The sequence below is a fragment of the Dermacentor andersoni genome, chromosome 1 (genome assembly GCF_023375885.2).
Source record: "Dermacentor andersoni chromosome 1, qqDerAnde1_hic_scaffold, whole genome shotgun sequence".
Classification (NCBI taxonomy): Eukaryota; Metazoa; Arthropoda; class Arachnida; order Ixodida; family Ixodidae; genus Dermacentor; species Dermacentor andersoni.
In genome coordinates, this window is record NC_092814.1 from 48,816,358 (window position 1) to 48,830,358 (window position 14,001).

General features: G+C 50.2%; 1 protein-coding gene across 3 annotated transcripts in view; it reads left to right on the plus strand.

Moving 5' to 3' along the window:
* Positions 1–14,001, plus strand: part of LOC126545545 (zwei Ig domain protein zig-2-like) — a 129,677-nt gene that overhangs the window by 105,560 nt on the left and 10,116 nt on the right. Inside the window, exon 1 of one of the 3 annotated variants that reach the window (XM_055061447.2) lies at positions 11,213–11,312. The exons of the other annotated variants lie outside the window; for them this stretch is intronic. The gene's annotated coding sequence lies outside the window, so the exon portion shown is untranslated. Of the gene's footprint in view, positions 1–11,212; positions 11,313–14,001 lie in introns of those variants that run through there. 3 annotated transcript variants of the gene reach the window in all.

A 14,001-nucleotide genomic window follows, 5' to 3' on the forward strand; every position in this document is an offset into this window, starting at 1 on the left:
GCATTCCGGGTTACACAAACATCAGTGTGCCCGCGACGCGTCATCGGCCGTGTGTAGACCTCACATTGGCCAAGAACATTTCCAGTGTCGCCATAGAGCCACTGATCATTTATCATAGCGATCATAAAGCGATAGTCACCTTGGTAGTACGCTTCTGCTCTGCATATTCAATGACACTGCATAAATGTCGTCACGGTAATTTTTATGGACGATTACGTAGGTGTTTCATATAATACGTTGACTTTAATTCTTTGTCGCTTCAGGAGTTGACGTAAATTGCCATGGCGTCGGTGGTGCTTGTCGACTGGCCGTTTTAACTTTCCGAAACACTTCAGTAAATCTGCGTTTTCTTTTTGAAGGCAAGAGTCTAGCTGAATAGAGGCTGGAGTTGAGAACATTTTTTTTTCACACAGGGAGCTTGTTACAAAATTTACTAGAGGGAACTCTGGCACTAGTGTCTACGGGTGCCGAAACTATGGCGGTTCTGCCAGCATGAGAATGATGGGCGGATCATGAATTTGACTAAACTTCGTCCTTGTGGCTTGAAATGGCTTTCTGAATCGGCAAATTGATCATTTTCAACAAAATATTGCGTTATAAACGCAACAATTTTCAATGATGCGAATTCCGCGGAGCCTTGTCGTCTTCATGCGTTATAAAAAACATGATTGCTTGAAAATATAGAAAGACAAGGCGTAATAATTATTCCCACAAGAACGTTGCCATTCCCACGGTAACTGATATATCGCAGCGCCAGAGTTCCTTCAAATAATTTTTGTAGGAAGCTTAATCGTTTTACACACATGTGGGCTCAGAATATTTTTCTGTAGTACTGCATTCGTTGCACACCGACTGCTATTGGAATGCCAACTATGACAACAAAATAAAGCAAAGTCACATGTACGCCATCTGGAAGAAGCCAACTCTGCAAAGAGGAGAGCAGTGAAGGAGTGGGAGAGACGTGCGTAAGAGGAATGTGGCTATCATAGGCGACATTAGCCAAGCGAGATCAGGAGGCGTGCCTGTTCGTTCAGATATCACTTTCTCTTCCGGAAGTTGCGTCATTGCACTGTCGGTTTCTCGCGCACGCCTGGCCGGGAGCTTTTCGGGCTTCTCCATTACCGAGGCTTATCAGATAGCCTTAGCGCCGACGGCAGCGCAACCACGAAATGCAGGGCCACACCGCTTTTAGCGTATTCTACCTCCGCCTCCTCCACTTCTCGCCTCTGTAAGGCATCATTTCCCTTCCTTGATCACACCGCGTACGCTCGCTTGCGGCGATGCCGCAGCCTTTTCCATTTTCAGCTCTGTTTGCCTTACCCCCGATATCGAAAGCCCCCAGGGCGTCCGCAATCCTATCGGGAGTCCGGCTTGAATGAGTTGTCCTCTCCAGGCCAGAGTACGTGCGAAACCACGAACCGTATGCGCGTAGTGTCGCAACAACTACTGAAGGTCCGGGACCTGTTCTCTCCTCCGGTTCTTGTGACGTCAGCACGGCGCACCCACGAGTCCCCGCGATAAGCGCATACCGCGCATTGTGCGCAGGCGAGCGCTTTCTTGTCACCCGCGTAGCGCATCCCAGCCTCAACACGATGAGTGGTTGTAGCGAGAGTCGGCGGCCCTTTTGCAAGGCAGAAAAAGACGGCCCTTCGGACGACGCCAAGTAAAGGGCGTGCGGTTACGAAAAGGCGCAATTTTTTTCCTTCGCGACGATAGCACTTAATCACTGGGCAGAACGCAGCTGTAGCTTCGGGCAACCTTCCTTACACTTTCTACCTTGCACGTCGGGGGCGATGATTATTAGTCACGCTACGCGCTCGCCGATGGTTCAGTGGAAGCGCGACACCCTCTGCGCGGGAGTGTAATTCTGAAGCACAAGTGCCGTTGAACCTGACAGCTGCTGAGGCTGTGGCGAAGCGGCCGTCGTTGGTACCATCCCGTTATTTCCGCAGTTATTACGAGCAGTGCTCGCCGTGTCCGATACAGTATAGCGTTACGTGCGGCCGGCGTCCTGGCTTTACTCTGTGATCAACGAGCGGCAGAGCATCTCTGAGAGCTAGGTCTGAGTTATTTCAATCGAATTGTGAGATTTAATGCTCCGAAACTGTGCGGCTGTAGCGTAGGGCTACGGATTAATTTCGACTATCCTTGGTCGTTTAAAGTGCACCTTTATCTGCGTAGACGAGCTTTCTTGCGATTCGCCCCCATCAAAATGCGGTCGCCGCGGCAGAGAATCGGACACACGACCTCGCGCTCAGCAGCTGAACGCCACAGCCACTTGACACCGTGGCGAGTTGCGTGGAAAGCCACCACGCGCAAGAAAAACGTGCTATCGAGCGAAGTGGTGGAGCCCTGCAGGAACCATAGTTTGGGTCTGTAAGAGTACGCATGGTGAAGACGACAGTTCTCTTTTATTCTATTAGTCTGCAGTCGGTTTAGCTCACGTGCAGTGTCGATCCAACTATGGAACGTCGCAATACTCCCGAAACCGCTAATTTTCTGCAGGTTTTTGACAAAGGCTATACTTTCTTGAGTCGGCATTCATTTGAAATGCCTAGCGCGGTTATTCAGAAGTGGAGCAGTAAATATTGCTCTGTCACTTTTTTAGGGGCAGAGCACCTACTTATGTTACAGCGCTAATAGTGCCGCGACGGTTCAATGACAAATACGTGGCACCACACATTTCAAGTGATGCTACAAGGTAAACAGAACAAGTATTTAATTTCAGCCGAGTGAGCCCAAGCGAGGCCTCCCGCAGTATAGACTTCCACTGCTCTCTTTCTTTTTCGTCAAAGGTATCCATTGCCAACTTCTGTTTTACCTGAAGACCCTTCGGTGCGACGCCCGAGGCTAAATATTTATTCATATTAGAGGCATGCATCTCAAATCGCACCCGCTTGTCAATTGTTTTACGCAACGTCATGAACTCGCGGGACCAAAAAGTGCCGGATCGCGCCGTACCTGAAGTGTTGGCCACTCAGTCACTCGGCGTTGGCGCTGCGTAGCCGACAGCCTCGGCGTAGGTGGGGCGATCTCCGCGGTGTCCGCTGCCCTCTCGGCAACCGGCGCCCCTGGTCGTGCCGGAGCTGCGGGCACGTGCAGCGTGTTGGTCCGACCCGTCACAGGGGGCAGCCTGGGCATCGCCCGGACGGGATGGTGAGCCCCGCCGCGCGGGCCCGGCGTAACCATTCGAGGTGTGATCACGCCGAGACACATGTGACCGTCCACCGCCACGCAGGAGCACGCACCTCAGGTGACTGGCAGTGATGGCCAGCCCCTCGAAGCTGGGGTGCACCCCATCAGATGCGAGTACTCTGCCTGGGGGCCCGCGGCCCCGCAGGAGCACGCACCTCAGGTGACTGGCAATGATGGCCAGCCCCTCGAAGCTGGGGTGCACCCCATCAGATGCGAGTACTCTGCCTGGGGGCCCGCGGCCCCGCAGGAGCACGCACCTCAGGTGACTGGCAATGATGGCCAGCCCCTCGAAGCTGGGGTGCACCCCATCAGATGCGAGTACTCTGCGGGGGCCCGCGGCCCCGCAGGAGCACGCACCTCAGGTGACTGGCAATGATGGCCAGCCCCTCGAAGCTGGGGTGCACCCCATCAGATGCGAGTACTCTGCCTGGGGGCCCGCCGCCCTTCAGGAGCACGTACACACACACACATATATATATATATATATATATATATATATATATATATATATATATATATATATATATATATATATATATATATCCGTTTATACGTGATATGACATATAACGTTCGGTTCCGTCCGTATAACGAGACCCGTTATCAGAAGCAATAAAACAGCTTTGCTGAACGGACAGAGACAAGACATCAGGTAGCTTCACCCGTTGTCTAATTATTTACATTGACAGTGACTCACACTGCGTGATACCAGAGCGTCGATGAGAGATGTCAAGGAAGAGTGTAACAATGAAGATAAGGCATGTGAGCTTTCATCTCAGATACGTTATCTTGGAATAGCGACAGCCGCAAGAAATACGGGCAAGTTTCGGGCATGTACGGAGAGCTTCGAGACTCTTCATATCGGCACCGCTAGAGAAGGGCTCGGGTAATTCATTGCCAGCAATGCGATTGCCATCGTAATTTTTCTGCCAATGTGTGGTGTTGTGAACGAATGTGTGTGTATATATATATATATATATATATATATATATATATATATATATATATATATATATATATATATATATATATATATATATGTAGTAGCCGCATTTTTGCTATTGCGGGGGCCGGTCTCTCCGCGCTGTGACGCCTCATTGTGTATACCATCCTTGTAAATGCGGCGTGTCTTCAAGCACATGACAAAAAATAATCAATAACGAGACGGCGGTACCCTATTGAGCAGCTAGTGCTGGATAAAATGCCACTCGCTCGCCGAAAGGGCGGCATGTCCCGACTCGGGAGGTCTTATCTGTGGTATCAGCACTAAGGATGGACACTTATTAGCAAATTCGATCTATCGTTGCCCAAAGTCGCCGAAACCAGACGAACCGCACGCTACTGGAATGTCAGCACCTCGCAGTGCCGCGAAAAGACGCCACCGGCGCTGGCGTAGTGCGGCTCCTCGTTGCCATGCGGAAGCGAGGGCGGCCGTAAATTTGCGGCTGCTTACTCCGGCAGCCCCAGGCGACGACTGCAGAAGGGTTGGCCTCGCCTTTCGGGCGCTCCGAACGTGCGAGGTGTTCAAGGTCTTCATGCACATTTCTCACAGCGTGGCCGGATGACTAATAGAGCCCGGTATGCCGACCATCTGGAGCTTCTCGCACCAGATGCCTGCATGGCGGCGGCCTTGACCGCCTGTCTGGGGAGCAGAATTACCGAATCCTGCCCCGAGCCTCTTCTCTGGCTGGACTGTTCTCCGCAGGCTCCGCGTTTTCGTCTGTCTCGCCTTGCATGTCGGCCGCCGCGCCGTCCTGATGCAACTCGGTGTGGGACACGCCCCCACTGCTCGCTGAAGCGTCAAGAGGCATGCACGGGAATCTGCATACCAGCTAGCACTAGCAGTAACCAGGAGGGATGCTCCTCGATGCTTCGCGTCACTTTATTTCCGAGAACCGATTTCGTACAACATGTCCTGGGCATGACTGCATGTAAAATGACGTGTCCCTTATCTACTACGATATCTCAGAAATGCGCATATGCTTTTCGCGCTCAGCACGGAACTGAGTGCGAGAAGCTGCATGACTTTCGAGACGGTTTACTGGCTCCCTTTATTTTGCATCGGTTCAAACACTTCTTCCGCCGAATATTTTAACGTTTCTGAAGCTCCCTTCGTTCAAAGTGCGATAGGATATATATATATATATATATATATATATATATATATATATTCTGTTTGTGTAGCGAATTCAATTAGGGATTGATGTGGTGCCTGCCTAAAAAGCAGGGAAAGTATTCACTAATTGGTTATGGGGTGTTAAAGCCACACAATTGATAACCGAACTTCTCTCTCAAAGAATGTACGCACGTGAACTCACCAGGTGTCATTGCACCATCCCGCTATGTACTGTGCGAAGGTATTGCTTTTTACACCACTTAACGCTACACGCTTTCCTTCACTACATCACTCTAGTAAAGACCGTCCATATTTTCAGTGTCAGAATAAGCCTTGCTCGCTAATGTGTGTGTAATAATCGGACTGCGCCATCGGTAATTACGAAGATAATTTACTTCCATAGCTTCCCTGTGAGTGATGAATGACACTGGTAATATTCACTTTCTTCGCTCCTTCGCGGAATGTGCTCGAGGACCAGCTTCTTCGGAAAACCCTACGCTCAGTATTGCCACAAAATTCCTTGCAAGCCAGTGCCTCTTAAGCCGTTCCCTTCTGCTTCGTTTCGCCGACTGCCTGTTCCTATGGCGGTCTCTCGAACTTGTACCTACGACAATTAAAGACTCGTGCGTTTTCCACACGTTATATTACTCTCAGGCATACGAGTGCATGTATGGGCTACCGTCAGCTATACGATCCTCATACTGTCACCACTGGGCTTTTGTAAATGTACAAGTTCGGTCACATTTCTGTTTCTTTCCCTACGACAGGAAGCAATTTGTTTTTACCATCTCATTACTTACGCGTTGCATGAGGTTAGTGACAAGCACAACCAGGCAGCGACAGGGCCTGTCGCACTTCTGCATCCTTCTTTAATAATAATAAAAAAAAAGCATAACGGAAGAAAAAATAACAGAAATAAACGAAGCTGGGGCGTATATAGCTAGGGAACATTACGGTAGTTCAATCCCTATGACGAGCGACCTCGTCTGCGAGCCGAGGTCAGCCGCGGGAACCAAGTAAAGCTATGTTCAACGAAAAAGGAAGTGACACCGCTCGAGAATTCGACGCGTACTACCGTGACCCTGAGGCGTACTGGTGGTACCCGCCGAGAAACACGATTCCTCGCCCTCGCGTCGGCCGTACATCCTATATACCTGCTCGACGCAGGACCGGCCTGGCGCGCCAGCCAATCGATCAGCACTGATTGACTGCGAGCCCAGAAAAGCGCTCCGAGCTGAGGTGTCTCACTGGAGGACCTTGAGGCACTCCGGATCGCCGGAAGCGTGCCAAGGCCGGCGTTTCCCCAGCGGCGCGCGACCACTGATCGAGATACGAGACGCGGTGGGGATCTCTCGATGGGTGTGTGCGGCGACGTAGTATTCCACGTGCCAAAACCACGATCTGATTACGAGGCACGCCGAAGTGGGGGACTCCGCATTAGTTTTGACCACCCGGGGTTCTTCGACGTGCACCCAATGCACGGTATACACGGGCGTTTCATGCATTTCGACACCCATCGGAAATGCGGCCGGGATTTGATCCTGCGACCTCTTGCTTAGCAACGCCAAAGCCACTAAAGATCCACGGCGGGCAAACGTGAAACGTTGATTGTAGCCATTACAGGGCCCAGAAGGCTGTCTATACATAAACGCTACACAAGTACACTCTTGCTTCGTTCCTTCCCAATAAATTTTAACTTAGGAGATAGTATATACAGAAGAAGTCTATGGGAAACATCATAAGATCTGGGAACCGTAACCGCATTCTTAAGACGTCTTGTGAGAAATGGTGCGTTTATATGGCGAGATCCTTTCTCGTCATATTTCTTTTTCTTACCTAGTACGCCGAGGTGGGGTGCAGGCTGTTAGTGCATTTAGAAAGCTAAATAATCGTGTGTGAAAACGGGCCGACACTCCTATACCAGCGACAAGAAGCAGCCGCGTACTCTGGAAGCAGTCCAACGTCGTAGAAAGACGCGCATACGGTCTTGGGTAAGTGTCTGGTGCCGGCACGTATTACGTTCTCCACCTGTGAGAAACAGCGGCCTGTAGTAAAAGGCCTTCGGTTCCGAGCGCAAGATCAAATGTCTTGTGCGCAGCGGCGAAGCAATCGAGCGTCGTGTTCATCGTGCTCTCTCACGCGTTTGATTGTTCTCTGTGGGAACGTTGTAAGGAGCAAGTTCTCTGTAATCTGCGCAGTTGCGATCTTCAGATGCACGTGCTGCTGACGGCAGCTTTCAACTGCTGAGTACCGGGGCAGAAAGAGACGGCACAAACACGCGCACGTCGCTTTCATCGTACGCCCATTGTACATACACACACACACCACGGCACTCTTCTCTTTGTGGCTGGCCTACTCTTTACCGGACAACTATAATCCCAAACAAACATACCCGCATTCTTCACTCAATTTTCATAGTGGTTGAGAAGCCAGTAGTACGTGTCTACAATTATGATATAAACTCTTTTCACGTAAGGCGCACTTGAGCGTGAGCAAATGCACTCTATGGTTCCCGCGGGCCTGTTAGGATTGGTCCGCACGGTGGTCGTGGCAAGGCCTTATCGAGCTTGACGTATAATCACCGGTACACGTACACAACACGCTCGCGTTCCCTCCCGGCGGCGCCGAATCAGCCAGCCCACCAGTCTTCCGCCATCCAGGCGCCACTTTTGACCTTTCGATCGCTTACGTTGCCACGTTTACAAACAGTGCGTGCAAATAGACCGACTCTATTCAGCGGAATCGGTTCCTAGAAGGCTTTTCTTTATTTTTTTTATTTTATCGCAGCCGCTCCATGGGGCAAGATACTTTCTTTTTTCTTCGCGTCGTCAACCCTTGATGCGGCTGCCCTTATCGTCTGCTCCTCCGTGGCACCATGCGCACTATCTGTGGTCGCGCCGTCGCCCCTCAGTAGTCGTGATAACTGCTGCTGCGTCACGGTGAACCTCGGGCAGGTCGACCGTCCGCGACGTAGCGGGCTCTAGGCACCTGCGGAAGAAGAACGTCATTATCCAAATCAAAGCCTCCGCGCTCCTGCAAGGCGCGCGTCTTTACGTTCTCTTGCGTCGGTGTCTGGCATCTAAAGTCGGCGACCTCTGACCCGAATAAGAAGGGGTGCACCGTTCACTTTGTCCACGTGCCATAATTATTTCGAAACGAAGGATCCCCGCTGTCGTTAACCTAGTACGCAAGTGCGCCAGGTCGACGGTCCAAGGCACAGCCTCGCACTTTGGTTTCGCGTCTCAGGGCGCGCTCTTACCTTGACAGCTGTGGGCCTTGGCAGCAGCTGTTAGGTCATGCAGCGGCGCGTAATGGCACAGCCTGCCGCGCCAAACAAATATACGACGACCAAAGCAACAATGAAATGCTCCATATATGCAATCAAATGCGTTGTAGTTGTGCCACGCTTAACGTGAATTGCCGCCTGGCGCATTAAACAATGGTAATACACACACAACACCTAAAATTGAATTCGTGTACGGGGTTTCACATGCATACCGTCGTATACTAAAGGAAAACAAAAGTATGCCGGATTTCGGAGTTACAAGTGTTCCGCAACGGCCGCACGTGTCCAAGTGCCGCGTGCCTCTGGCGCGTGACCGTCAGCGCTGCGCATTAAAAAAAAATAATAAAAGAAAGAAGGGAAAATGTGGAAGGAGAGAAAGTAAAATAAAAGAAGCAAAATACGAAGTAGCAGGAGGAGGAGGAGGAAAAACTTTATTTGCTCTAATTGGTTAGAAATTAGCGGTGGCAGATGTGGTCGGCCGTCTTCACGGTCTTATTCCCCATCTGCGCAGGGTCGACGCCCCTATTCCAGGGCACCACTGAGGGTGGCTACTCGGTGAGCCTCCTATATGAACACAACAATCAAACCCCGGCCCTCAGTCCCCAGCAGCTGCGAAGCAACTGACCACGGCGGCGGTCAGACCAGCGACGCAGCAGAGGGTGCTAAGAATCCCTGGCTCCGGACAGGCCGCCATTGGAATATGAACCTGGCAACGTTTAACGCTAGAACGTTATCTAGTGAGGCGAGTCTAGCAGTGCTATTGGAGGAATTAGAGGGCAGTAAATGGGATCTCCAACAGTTGGAGAAGTATGGGAGAGGCCTTTGCCCTGCAGTGGGCGTAACCAGGCTGATTATGATGATGATGATGATGATGATGAAATGGGATATAATAGAGCTCAGTGAAGTTAGGAGGCCAAAAGAAGCCTATACAGTGCTAAAAAGCGGGCACGTCCTGTGCTACCGGGGCTTAGCGGAGAGACGAGAACTAGGAGTCGGATTCCTGATTAATAAGAATATAGCTGGTAACATACAGGAATTCTATAGCATTAACGAATTAACGAGAGGGTGGCAGGTCTTGTTGTGAAACTTAATAAGATGTACAAAATGAAGGTTGTACAGGTCTACGCCCCTACATCCAGTCATGATGACCAGGAAGTCGAAAGCTTCTATGAAGACGTGGAATCGGCGATGGGTAGAGTGAAAACAAAATACACTATACTGATGGGCGACTTCAATGTCAAAGTAGGCAAGAAGCAGACTGGAGACAAGGCAGTGGGGGAATATGGCATAGGCACTAGGAATAGCAGGGGAGAGTTATTAGTAGAGTTTGCGGAACAGAATACTATGCGGATAATGAATACCTTCTTCCGCAAGTGGGATAGCAGAAAGAGGATGTGGAGGAGCCCGAACGGCGAGACAAGAAATGAAATACACTTCATACTCTGCGCTAACCCTGGCATCATACAAGATGTGGACGTGCTCAGCAAGGTGCGCTGCAGTGACCACAGCTAGGATGTTAAGAACTCAAATTAGCCTAGACCTGAGGAGGGAACGGAAGAAACTGGTACATAAGAAGCCGATCGATGAGTTAGCGGTAAGAGGGAAATAGAGGAATTCCAGATCAAGCTACACAACAGGTATTCGGCTTTAACTCAGGAAGAGGACCTTGGTGTTGAAGCAATGAACGACAAACTTGTGGGCATCATTAAGCAGGTTGCCACTGTCCCTCAAGAGAAAAGTGTATAACAGCTGTGTCTTACCAGTACTCACCTACGGGGCAGAAACCTGGAGGCTTACGAAAAGGGTTTTACTTAAATTGAGGACGACGCAACGAGCTATGGAAAGAAGAATGATGGGTGTAACGTTAAGGGATAAGAAAAGAACAGATTGGGTGAGGGAACAAACGCGAGTTAATGACATCTTAGTTGAAATCAAGAAAAAGAAATGGGCATGGGCAGGACATGTAATGAGGAGGGAAGATAACCGAGGGTCATTAAGGGTTACGGACTGGATTCCAAGGGAAGGGAAGCGTAGCAGGGGACGGCAGAAAGTTAGGTGGGCGGATGAGATTAAGAAGTTTGCAGGGACGACATGGCCACAATTAGTACATGACCGGGGTTGTTGGAGAAGTATGGGAGAGGCCTTTGCCCTGCAGTGGGCGTAACCAGGCTGCTGCTGCTGCTGCTGCTGCTGCTGCTGCTGCTGCTGCTGCTGCTGCTGATGATGATGATGATGATGACTCGGTGAACGTGCCTTACTAGTCCATGCTGGACTTTCGGGTCGCTGCTGGAGAGCACCCTCTCCCGCTGCTCCGCACTCGGGTCTTTTATTTGAAGGAATTGTTGATTCTGAACGCATCCCCATGTAATGTGATATAAGGTGGGCTTGGTGCCGCACCAGGGGCAAATGCCTCTATACTGGGTAGCAGGGAAGGCTCGCTGGTGGGCTAGCCCTCGTGGATGAGTTTCGTCCGCGTGGCACACGTGACCACGTATAACGCACCAATCTCAGCCATTTTATCCGAGAAGCCCGCTGAAAGGTCTCCGTTATCGCGCATGAGGGAGGGCCAGTCAAGATTCGCTCCCTCTGCAAGCAAGCGCCGTGCGTCTCCCGCTGTTGTCTCTTGCACAAGTCGCTCACTCCATCCTCATCTCCTTTGGCGAACGGTCCATCCTGCGAGTATCCGAGCTCAACTCGAAGTTGTGTGGATCTATAGGTAAGGAGCAAGTGCTTAGGGCGGTGTGTTGGCAGTCTGGCACAACATGCGCTGTCTTCCGTTACCATATATATATATATATATATATATATATATATATATATGTGTGTGTGTGTGTGTGTGTGTGTGTGTGTGTGTGTGTGTGACACTACCCACCAAGCTGCGCCATCCGTGCCTTCTCACGATTGTTTTCTGGCTGGTTCTGGTGTTTCCGAGAGTCCGAATTATATCATCTTAAGAGCTACCCTTGAGGAGTTTTGGTTATCGTGAACTTCCGGAGGATCTTGCACCATGCGCGAAAGCGAAGCTCTGTACCGCGACGAAGGCACTTCGACTCGGGACTTTGTCAAGCACTGACTTGCGCCCCTGTCGAATCGCTGCTTCATGAACTGCTTGCACATACTCTTGGTCGTATTTGCCGCTTGTGCGACGATAATTGCCCCTTCTCAAGCTTTGCGTCAGTAAGATTTTTATGGGGTGTTGACTTTCTCGTGTTCGTACAAACAACCGGATCGTCGCAGGGCTATACCCGAAAATTTTCGGCGTTTTCTTGTTATTATTTCTATATATCGCTCCCTCGAGTGCATGCTAGTCATTTTCTTCTTCGTTCCGCTACGTTCTGTTACCGGTCCCACTCTATATATGGTAAAAAGGAGTGTGTGTATAGATCGCCGGTGTGCGTGAGCCGGTGATATATGTTCCGCCCACACTGTGCGTATGCAGGTGCCGGCGCACAGCTGTTCTTTGCTTCTTTTTCTTCCGGAAGAAAGCGTTTGTGTACGTTGGAGTGGAGGGGACCGAGTGGTCTAAATGCTAGAAGTTAAAACGTAGCGTGAACGTAGTTCAGTCATCTCGAAACAGCCTTAAAGGCGCGTTTATAGTCCGACGTTACCGGCGCGCGGGCGACCGTCGCTCGACTCCCGGCCCGTCCGGTTACGCTGCATGGCTGCGCGAGTGCGTCGAACCATCGGCCGGAATTGCAGACGCCTTTGTTCTCGCCAACGTGACGTAACGCGTGCGCGCGCTAAGTCGGACTGTATTTAGCCCTTATACAGAATCAAACGAAGCAAACCAACGTAAGACGCATCGATGCATCCTGACCTAAAATTGCGCTTAATCGTTTTTGAGCGGAGTGCACCGTGTGAGCGCGAGTTTTTCCAAGAAACGAGGAAAGCAGGAAAATAAATAAATAAATAAATAAATAAATAAATAAAGGAAAAGAATTTCGAAGAGCTCCACGTAGATAATACCCAGGGCGGTGACTCGTGCAGAGCGAGGTGTCGACTGCGCGAGAGCAGTAAAGGATTGTGCGTTTCACAGGGATTGCGTGAGATTTGAGAAGTCCAATGCCTACTGTGATGAAGTACGTGCGTACCTGCGGAGAGTCGAGCGATAAGAGAGTATCTGCGAGCACTGGCAGCGGACGCAGTGCTTTTGATTTTGCCTCTTGTGACGGCCGTATTCTTACCGAGTCGCATTTCTACGGAAAGTCCCTGTAGCGACTAGAAGAATATTTTGTATTATTTATTACTTGAAAATGCCCACATAATGAGGCGATATGCGCAGCGACGACGTGAAATCCGTAAAGAGGCTTAATGGATCGAGCGTTCCTTGCCCTGAAGAAACAAGAGGTATACATCCCTTGATTAAACTGAGAACTGTGCAAAACTGAACTGAGGAACCCGTATGGGTTTCCTTTGTAGCAATTGCTACGATTGGGTGGACGTCTCATTTTCGAGTAATTATAGAGACTGAACGTCGAATTGGCAGGGAGTGTCGCGGTTATGGTCATAAGTTTCCATAGAGCACTGTATGTGCGACGGCTTCGTGTTCATCGCTCGCCCTCAATGGTCAGGCTGCTGCAGGCGACTTTACGTCTATGCCGCGCGCAAATATGCTTTTGGGAGGCTAGCCCACTTTTAAGTGGTATATAGCATGTTTGTGCCATGCACTGGGCGTCAGGGTCAATAGCCGCTTTGAGTCGGCTAATTACGAAAGGCGAGGATGACTAATGCGTCTGTGCAGCGCCAAGTTTTTAGCAAGCTCGGCGTTGTCCTCTTTCTTGAAAGTCCGCACGACCAGTATCTGTGTGCCGCAAAGCATCCTGCCACTGAAAGGCTTTGCGTTCAAGTAAACAGCGTCGCTGACGTTGGCGTCACCTCGTTAATTAGTCTGCGAGCAGCTCTTGGATGGGAATGGTGCCCCGGTGGTTCTGAAAACTTGCCGACAAATTCAGTCCCGTACGCGTGCGCGATAAGCTCCTTCTTCATCTTCTTTTTATTATTCTTATTATTAATACATGCAGTAGTACTAGTAGTAGTAATAGTAGCGTTAGTAGAGTTAGTAGTAGTAGTTGCAATAGTAGTAATCGTAGCAGTAGTATCGCATGAACGTATTAAAACAAAATTGAGGTAATTTGGGAATTGGAAGAACGTCCGTGTCACACAACACACACACACACACACACACACACACACACACACACACACACACACACACACACACACACACACACACACACACACACACACACACACACACACACACACACACACACACACACACACACACACACACACACACACACACACACACACACACACAAACACACACACAAAGCGCAGTTTCGCCCGAAATCCGAAAGATCGATTGCGATAGCAAATTAGTAGACAGCTATACGAAGTAAGAA